This window comes from Nycticebus coucang, chromosome 4 (genome assembly GCF_027406575.1).
Source record: "Nycticebus coucang isolate mNycCou1 chromosome 4, mNycCou1.pri, whole genome shotgun sequence".
Classification (NCBI taxonomy): Eukaryota; Metazoa; Chordata; class Mammalia; order Primates; family Lorisidae; genus Nycticebus; species Nycticebus coucang.
Genome location: NC_069783.1, coordinates 65892792 through 65903016, shown reverse-complemented (window position 1 = coordinate 65903016; position 10225 = coordinate 65892792).

Below are 10225 nucleotides of genomic sequence, written 5' to 3'. Positions count from 1 at the left end.
CTTACTTTTTTTTCAAAAGTCCCAGTAAAATGAATAATATGGTTGTTAACCACACTCAGCTATAACTTTTAAAGCTCAGTCATTAACATTTACTTCCATTATTTTTATCATTCCTTATTAAAGTGCTAAGTATTACAGTATCTTACAACATCAGAATTCCAAAGGAAAAAGATTTACATTCTCTTAGAGGTAAGAACATAAGCAGCTGTGATTATCATAACCATTTTTAAAATCAATACTCTACTCATGTATCAAATTTGAAAACAAAACCAAATGTCTTCCAAGAAGCTGATGATCTATTTAAAGAAAAGCAAAAATAAAATCTCATTTCCATTTTATAAGACATAGGGCAATTTAAATTACTTGGACAGAGTATTTCATTGGAATGTCATGATGGAGGATGAAATTTTAGTGGGAAAGAATAGGATATAAGGATGAAGGAGTAGAAAATGACTTAGAAATGTTTAAAAAGTATAGCTACTAATGAATTTGCAGTTCATTATAAAAGTCATCTTTCTCCCTTCTTCAATTATTTATACTTCTATTAATTTATTTTGTTAAGAAGTTACAGAACTTGTATTTTATTTATATATATATAGTTCTTATGTTACAGAACTTGTGTTGTATTTCTAACTTTTATATACCATGGAACCTCTGTAATTTGACCACCAAAGGGACTCTAAAAAACTGGCCAACATGTACAGGTGGTCAACCATGAGGAACCAGGCCTCATGTGACGCATGATACATACATGTGGTGCATGTCCAGGCTATGAATGTCAGTCAACTTAAGGAGGTGGTCAATGTAAGGAGGCGGTCAACTGTGGAGGTTCTACTATATTTGGGGAGAATTGCTTCATGTTTATAATTAACAGGATCTTAAATGTTTCTAAAAGCTTTTATTCAGTAAGAGGAGAGAAAGACTGTAGCCTTCACAAACATGGAGAACTGCTCAAAGTTAATCAGTTTATTAAGGATATGTTCTTAAGCAACTAATAACCTCTCTGGAGCAAAATTTCTTCTCCTGTACGGTAAAACTAAACCAGCTGATTTACTTTAAATTTAAACTGTTTTTCAACTATGAGATGAACTAGAGTTGCTGAAAGACTGGCAGCCTTTCTCAGATTTACTGCTGCTCCATTTTGCTGACCAAATTGTATCTCAGTATTTCTGCCACTCTGTGAAGCTCTAAGGATACCCACAAGCTCAAACCTTAGAACAACATTCAGAAACCTTGACAGAACCTTGACTTACATTGTCTTCCTCTTCCAAAATGTGGTTTGCCAGACTGGTAAGTTTTGACCTAGCCTGACTCAGCTGAGGGACTCAAGGTCACAAGTAGTTTTCTTTTCCATTCAAAGAGCTCCTGGGAGTTATTGCAGATTCTGATTAAATGCAGACACCTTCTTTTCTGTCTCCATGTTAAAATAGAGATGCCCTTTGACCCTGTGGACAATAGGTATATAATTCCAGAGGTAGTGAGAAAATGAACACAATATTGTTTTAAAGGATGGCAAGGCAAGGAGCTTTTATTTGGTGCAGCCTGTGTGTTTAGTGACTTGGGGTGACGAGGGAGAGATGTCCTTCACAGGCCTGAAGAGTGGGACAGAAACTGAGTAAAAAAGCAGCCACCTCCAATACCCTCTGTCCTCACACTTCCAACTGCCCACTCAATGTGGAGATAAGAACTTGACCTGATTTCCAACCCCTCCAGGTCCCCTCCTACCAGCCTTTCCCCTCTCCAAACGTGATCTATTATTGCAGCCAGTGACTCACCAACCATAAAACAACAGGACTAGAGGGACAGTAGAAGTGACATTTTACAGAATCCAGGGAAGGACACTGATTTGACCAGGGTTGCATAACTGGTTTCTGGCAAAATCACTACTAAAACTTGGGTGTCCTTCCTAGTTTAGTCACAGCTATTCATACTTAGCCTCTCTGATACCAGGCGACCTCCAGAAAATTCTATACTTCTCTATTTGATTTTTAGGACAACTGGCACCAAGTACCGTAAACTAAGTTGCTTCAGTGGGCGGAAACCACTTTTTGTTTTCCATAGTTTTGGAAGCTGTTAAGTCCAAAATCCAGGCGTTAGCGGCGCCATGCCTTCTCCCATGGCTCCGACTGCAAGCTCCCTTCCCTCTCCCTGGTTTGGGTGGTGGCTCGCAATTCTCGTCGGTTTTTGTCTTGCAGCTGCGTCACTTCCGTCTGCACTGCTGCTGTCACCCCGGCTCCTTCCCCGGACGTCGGTCACATGTCATCTTCCCTCGTCTGGTCAGGACGCCTGTCAGAGTGCAGCAAGGGCCCATCCTCCTCCAGCATGACCTGACCTTGACTAATTACGTCCCCAGTGATCCTGTTTCCAGATAAGGTAACACTCGGAGGTCCTGGGGTTAGGAGTGTGGTGTCTTTGGAGGGCTGGTGGTTGCACAGTTCATCTTATAACATACTCCACAGCTACAGAGAGCCGAAGGACAACAGAGGGGTCAGTAAAGTGAGCTTTGGGGTTTCCTCACGTTCTCTCCTGGGTCTCTTTGACATTCAGGTTTGTTTCATGAGCAAAAATGGAAGGAGCTTTGCAACCAAGACAATAGAAGGGCTACTGACTGCTGTTCCACTCTTCTCTCTCCCGGAAGTGGCCTGAAGGCTCCAGGTGGAGAAAGCAGCGCCCTCCCTCTCCTGAGGTCTTTGCCCCCTGCTTCCTGTCCCTCCATACCAAGCATGAGCCACACTCTTCGGGCCTGGTTCACAGTCATCAGCTGACCAGGCAGAGAGCCTCACGCCGGCTAATGGAAACTCTCCTCGGCATAAATGGTGCAGTTCTCTAATTTGTTTAGCTAAACTGCATTAGTCATCCTGAAAGTTTTATTATCAGAGTCAAATACAGGAAGCTGGAGCGGACATGCTGTATTTTAAAAAATTAAAGCATTTTTAAAAATAAGCTTGGCATATTGATTACCTAATTTTCTAAACAAGAGGCTCATTCCTTTTAATCCTTGGCATTACTGTAAATTCTATTTCCGCCTGTGGGTCATGCTGTTCGAAATAGGTTTAAAAATAAAAACTAACAATACACACATATTTCATGTTAGCTTTTGCTCTGAGATCACCTTTGCTGAGATGTTATTGAATTGAGTGAGAGGGCTGTGGTCCTCAGATTGCTATAGGAGCCAACCTTGTAAATGTGGAAGAATGAACTATGATTCTTTTAATAAGTTGACACTAAAACTTTATATTCATACGTATGATTTTGTGCATGTGGTCTAAGGCTAGCAACTATGGACAATTATTTTGTCATTTCTATGGAGGTCACTTCATTTGAACTGTTTTTTATTTCTTCCAGCCTTTTGTAGGAGTGGGTCCATAAGCAATTCTTTTTTCATTTTACAATCTGTTGTTATTGTTGTTATGTTTGTTTGTAAGAGATAACAAAACATATGGCCTTGTCAAAAACTCGGTCAATGCTGCTGGATAAATAATATTATTATTGCGTGAGACTTACTACTAGTGGGTTAGATCCTATGAGAAGAGTGGGCTTTTTCATCCTAGTGTATAATGTTTTACAGAGACTATAACTCAGATCTTCAGGGCACAGACTCCATGAGGGTTTTCCAGTGTGGTATCATATAGCAAGCCCACCTTGAAATCTTCCTGTCCAAATAAACTGGTATGGTCACAGGCTTTATTTTATCAAATTCACCATTACTGCTTTCAATGCTTAGCTCGGTGCCCATGTAATAGCATGGGCTTAATAATCTGTTGCATTAGTGAAGAATATGCAAGCAATTGCCTCATGGTCTACATTTAAGGTTTAATGAATCTCTTATTCTTGGTTCTAAATTAAGCCACTTCCTCATATTACAGTAACAGAAGAAAAGCCTATGGTTTGAAAATTCTCAGATAAACCATCTTACAGGTAAATGTTTTAGGTTCAGTGAATTCAGTATATGCTCATCAGGAAAGAATTAAATTGAAAGAAAATGGTGGAAAGGTTTATGTATTTTCTTCCAAAGTTTAACTAAAGTAATTAAATTAGGAAACCAATCACTTTGTGTTTGCTCCTGGAGTTTATTTAGGATAAGCAATTTATGTACTAGATTCTGCATTGCCAAGTTAATTTTTTATGACATTTGCAAGTGGATCAGACAGTGTCACATTACCTCCTTCTCCTTGCAAAAAGAAAAAAAAATAGCAGCACCAAAAATAAATATCCTCGGCATAGCTCTCACATCATTCAAATTACCCCATTTGATGTTTGAAGCCAACCTAAATGGCTTTACCCATCCCTACCACTGCCCTCCCACACTGGAAATATGCCCCCTGTAAGACATCTTCATGATGAATGAGCTAATGTTTATGAAGCACTCAGAGATCCTTGGGCAAGACAGTATCTAATTATGAAGTAGAGTCCTCATTATTAAATGGAAGCTATTTCCCCCTGTGTTTTTTGTTATCCATGCCATTTCCATGCCATACCTTCCTGATGGTTTCCATTGCAAAATGAAATCAGCTTCTTACAAATAAGGGTGGGGGGAGAACAAGAGAGCTTAATAATTTTAAGTCACAGTGCATTGCACATGCCCAGAAAAGCCTAGATCACTTCCAAATTCAAGGACTAATAAAAATTGGAAGCACTCCAGTAATTTTAAATTGCTTTGCACATTGAAGAGTGATTTAAAATCATTGAAGTGATTCAATTTTTTTATATATGCACTTCAATTTAGAAGTGAGTCAGACAGACAGCATTGTAATGTAGGATAGAAGTCTAAGACATTGAATTAATGTTTAAAAAGTTAAGAATTGGACGAAAACATAACTGAGGAACTAAGATCCAACAATCACCAGAGTGGATTGGGCCATTAGGTTGAAGCACCACAACAGTGAATTTCTAGACACGTTTTCCAAGGCCTGTCCTTCCCTTGTCCGTGGCCATCTCTTTAGTATTTGCAGAATTTACTGCTAATTCATAAATGCATCATGTATGCCTTTAACATTGCTGAGGTTTATTTTTTCCGCATGGTTATTTATTTTTGCCTGATCTTTTAATTTCACATGGGTGAGTTTTTATGTAGAAACATAACATCAATCACAAGTGCAATCAGCATAGATAATCAAACATTTTCTAGAGCTACATTAAATAAAGAAAAATATAAAATTATTTTTAGTAATGTGTTTTCTTTAACTAACATATCTAAAATATTGCCTCTTCAATGTATAGTTAATATACACAATATTTAGATATCTTACATTTTTTTCTTTGTCCAAAAGTCTTTAACATCTGGTTTGCACTTTCCACTTCCAGCACATCTCAGTTCAGAGTAGTGGTATTCCAAATGCTCAGGGGCCACGTGTGGCTAGTGGCTAGCGTGGACTGTGTGGCTAATATAAACACATTGGAGGTCTGAACTGCCTTTTATGCTTTGCAACACCAGATATACTTCGAGTTTGCATTTTTCATTACTTTTACCATCTCTTCTAACTTTGTGGCTATCATGGTCAACAGTGTAGGTTTATTAGCATAAAAAACAAAGCAAAGCAAAACCAGCCCAGCAGTAATCATTCTTCAGGCCACATGCAGTTTGACAGCACATACTCCACCTGAGTTTCATATAGGATTAAACAGAAGCTGACATGTGGAGTTTCCTGAAGGCCTAAGACTGAATTTCAGCATCTATGCATTTATGCATAAAATTCAAATATGGCCATGGGAAAGACTCCCTTATTTATTATACAGAAAGAAGAAAAAGAAAATGCAAGAATAATTTTTGGTAGTCAGATCTAGAAAGAATGTACTCACAACTACACAAAGCACAGCATCCCTTTCCCAGTAAAGACTTTGGTCAGTGATTGGTTCCCATCTCAAGTCTCTGCTGGAAAAGGCATTCCATGCTCTGGGGACAGATTTTTCAGAGCCTCTCAGGCCAGAGCATGAGGATATTAGTAAATGCAAAAAAGATGGCCTCACACAGTGGATACATTGTTGAGAAAGCAAATGATTTTACATGACTCAGAGCAAAGAAAGGATGTATAAGGCCACAAATGACAGTTTGATTGATAGAGATGAATGGCCAGAGAGAAAGCCACACTTAAAATTCTTCTTTGAACATTCCTAAGCTGAAGAATTTTATAGAACGACACTGGATTTTCTCTCCGTTTTCAGTCTTTTAATTTTTTATTTGCCTGATCTAAAAACAGTGTATGTTCATTATGTGGAAAGTGCCAAAAAGAATACTAAGATTACTTTATTTTTATCATCCAGAGGGAATTTTTATTAATGCTTTGACTTATTTCCTTCTAGTCTTTCTTTTATGGATTTGATATAATTGAGATAGTATTGTGCCTTCTTGATTTTATATTTCAACTTTCCCCCACATCGTTAAAAATCTCTTAGACCACAACTGACTTTGTATCATTCCAGTAACAACTTTTACCATTATAATTGACGCTGTAATTGCTACGATAGCTTAGCGATATAACTTAAAAACCCTTATAAAAGTCCATGTTTTGTTGCTAGTAGTCCACAAGTCCATAAATTGCTAACTATCTGGTGTAATATCCCCACTCTAGCAGCAGCCTGCCTTTAGCAACTATTCAAACTATTTGTGAACAGATAGAAAAGGGAGAAAAGCCTTTGGAAATGTTTTCCCTTATTGAAATGAGTTATTACTTTAATTTCAGCAGATTGGTGGGAAAACATTTTGGAAAAAGATTCCCCTTCCTGTATATTCTAAGAAAACCTTGTTTTTTATATTCGTCCCTTCTTTCTTTCTTTTCTTTTCTCCTCCCTCCTTCTTCCTCCCCCCTCCTCCTCCTGTTCCTCCTCCTCCTCTTCTTTGCCATGACCTCAGCCTAGCTTACAGCAACTCATACTCCTGGGCTCTAGCAATCCTCCTGGCCCAGGCTCCTTCCTAGCAGCTGGGACTACAGGAATGGGCCACCACATCTGGCTAATTTTTCAATTTTTAGTGGAAATGCGGTGTCACTTTGCTCAGGCTGGTTTTGAAATCCTGACCACAAGCTATCCTCCCACGTTCTCCCACGTTGGTATCCCAGAGTGTTAGGATTCCAGGCATGAGCTACCATACCTGGCCAATGTTCCTCACTTCCACTGCCTAATGAACTAGTCATCTTTTAAGATTTGTAATAACCTGCACTTATTGAGAATTTCCAATCAAACATTTTACATTTTGGATTTGCCATTTCATTCTTTAAAAGCTTCATGAGGAAGACAACATCATCAGTTTAGGGATTGGAGCCTTTGGTAGCAAGAATATTTACTTGCTCAAGTTATGTTGCTATGAAAGAGCAGACTCCAGATCAGATCTAGAATCCAGAGAGTAAATTTTATACTGCTTGTATAAAAATTTTTCAACCCATCTGCATGCGGAACTTTTCCCTTCCTCTTTTCTATTACTTTCTGTTTTCTTTGTGCCTCTAACTCTTCAGTGCGTGTATCTGCTCCCTAGCTGGACGTAGCTAGGAGGGCAAGTTGGTGCCAGCTCAGCTGCCTATCTTTCCTGTTTAACAGACCCAGGTGCCTTCTAGGTGCTCAAGAAACATTTGTGGGATAAATGGTATGAGTAAAACAATCTTGGAAGAGATTCAGAAGAGGCCATCTTATAGTATTTTATAATATTATTCTTTTAAAAGTGTGGAATTTTTCCAGAGTCCATGGTCTTGTTCTTATGAGCACAATTGGAAATCATGAACTGAATCATCTAGTACCATCCACATTTTTGGCTACTACGATGATATTTAGGGTACTCTGGGTTATATCTGGCCTATAAGACCGAACAAAACTTCAACCTACACTCTATTTAAAGATTTCCTAATATAAACCAAAAGCCCATTTCTTCAGCAATTCTAAATTGATGTATAATAACTTGTACATGTGAATCTTCATGTTTCACTTGATTTGTTTTTTTTTTGAAGTGCAGCTCAGTAGACATGAACCCACTCAAACCAAAACAAGAAAGGGGCTTGCATGAGGTTTTGGAAACTGAAGATACGTACTACACACAGCTTTATTCAGCAGCTCGAGGGAGCAAGTATACCGGTATTGCCATCTATCACATTAAGAAAAATGATGACTCCTCAGACAGCTGGAATAAAATGTTTAAAAACTAAATAGCAAGGAAACCGTTTAATGACTCTTGTGTGTGTTTACGACTTCTGTGTGTTTACGACTTCTGTGTGGTTTTTAAACAAGGATGGATGTGTTCTTTGTAGAGAAGAGAAGTTGTGTGAAACCCCAAATGCTCAGGTTAAGACCCAAGGATGATAAAACGTCTTCTTCACAGAGCGTTCCTACATTTTAAAAAGTGGTTTTAACCGCAATGACTGAGAAACAAACTCCCATTTGTCTGCATCACCCAGTTTGGGGTGGAATGATACATCTTGAGTAATGTATCTATTTCACTCTTGCATTTGTTTAATGTATTCATATAAGAAAGAACCACTTTGAGGTTTTGTGTACATTGTCTTTGATTTTCTGTCTTTTTCATGAGTAGGGGAGTTTGGCACCATTATTTAAACTTAGTACCTTTTCCTTACACTACACCCTTAACTATATCTAAATGAAATTAATTTAGGAAAAGTGCATTTAACACGAAAGCTACTATTTAAAGGTATAGTTAGAAATTTTATATATAAGTTTACATTTAAATATACATTATGTGCACATTATTTTATGAATATTACATATATATGTTTTAGAGTGACGTGTGTTAATATGTGTATGTGTGTATATTCAGCATACTTAAAAGTACACTTAAAATGTGAGTGTTCTAAGTTCTCTCTCCATGTAGAATTTCCTCCTTTCTCTTTTCTGCCCTACTGTGTCCTATACTTTCTGTTTTCAGAGGTATACTATTTTCAAAGTATACTTAGGTAACAAAAACTTTGTTTTTCTCCTATTTTTCCATGGAGTGACAGTATGTTTTTGATGAGCAATATCAGCTTTTATAGAAATAAGAGATGTTTCTCTAATAATTTCTCATGTGACAGTAATATAATTTATATGCTGTGGTGGCTCAATGTGGTGGCTTTGCAAAGAGAGTGGGTGCTCCGTCAGTTCTAGATATAAGGCAAGGTGGCAGCAGTGACAATAGCAATATTCAGAAACAAAGGTGAAAGTTCATGAAGACACACCAAGTAGATATTCTGAGAATTGTAGTTCTGCAATGGATTGAAATGACCAAAAAATTAGGTCAGATACTAGGAACTAGCTTCAGGTACTTCATGAAAATTTTTCCTAATGAATTTCTGTTGATCTTGCAATGTTTTTATCCAACTTTCACTACTTCGTGTTGGCTTAAATGTCTCACTCATGCTATAATTGTGTCTCAGGGTAAAATCTCTCCCAATCAACAATTTATCTGTGTTCTCCTTGGGAACTATCAGAAGTCTCATTCAATGCAACTCTTGTTAGTGTGAAGTCAGGACACTGGTTTTCTTTTTTTTTTTTTTTCTTTTATTTCAGATAATAGATTAATATGAAGATACAAATGATTAGGTTACATTGTTTGCATTTGTTAGGTAAAGTCCAGGTTGTTGTGGGGCCCTTTACTCAGGGCATGTGCTGTATACCCTTACATTGTGCCCCTTAAGTGAGAGCTTACCAACCTCCCTCCTCCCATCTTCCTTCTCCTTCCTCCCCCTGCACTTGAATTTAATTTAATTCTCTTGTGTGGGTGTGTAGTTGTTTATCTATTGGTTTCATATCATTATTGAGTACATTGGATCCTTTCTTTTTTACTCTTGTGATACTTTACTAATGTTCTTCACCTCCTTCCAGGTTAATACAAAGTAGTAGTATAGTACTATTCAGTACTATATCTGAATAGTATTCCATGGTATACATATACCACAGTTTATTAATCCATTCTTCTATTTTGGGGGCACAACAACTAAAGCAAACAGATAATCTTTAGAATGGGAGAAGATATTTTCATGCTATGATCTACAGAGAACTCTAATCAACATTAAAAGAGCAAACAAGCTCATTTATAAATAGGCAAGAGACATGAACAGAACTTTCTCTGAAGAAGACAAACCAATGGCCAGCAAACACATGAAAAAATGCTCATCCTCCCTAATCATCAGAGAAATGCAATTCAAAACCACTTGAGATTTAACCTAATCCTAGTGAGAATAACCCAAATCACAAAGTCCCCAAGCTCCAGATGCTAGCAAGGATGTGGAGAGAAAGGAATACTCTAACA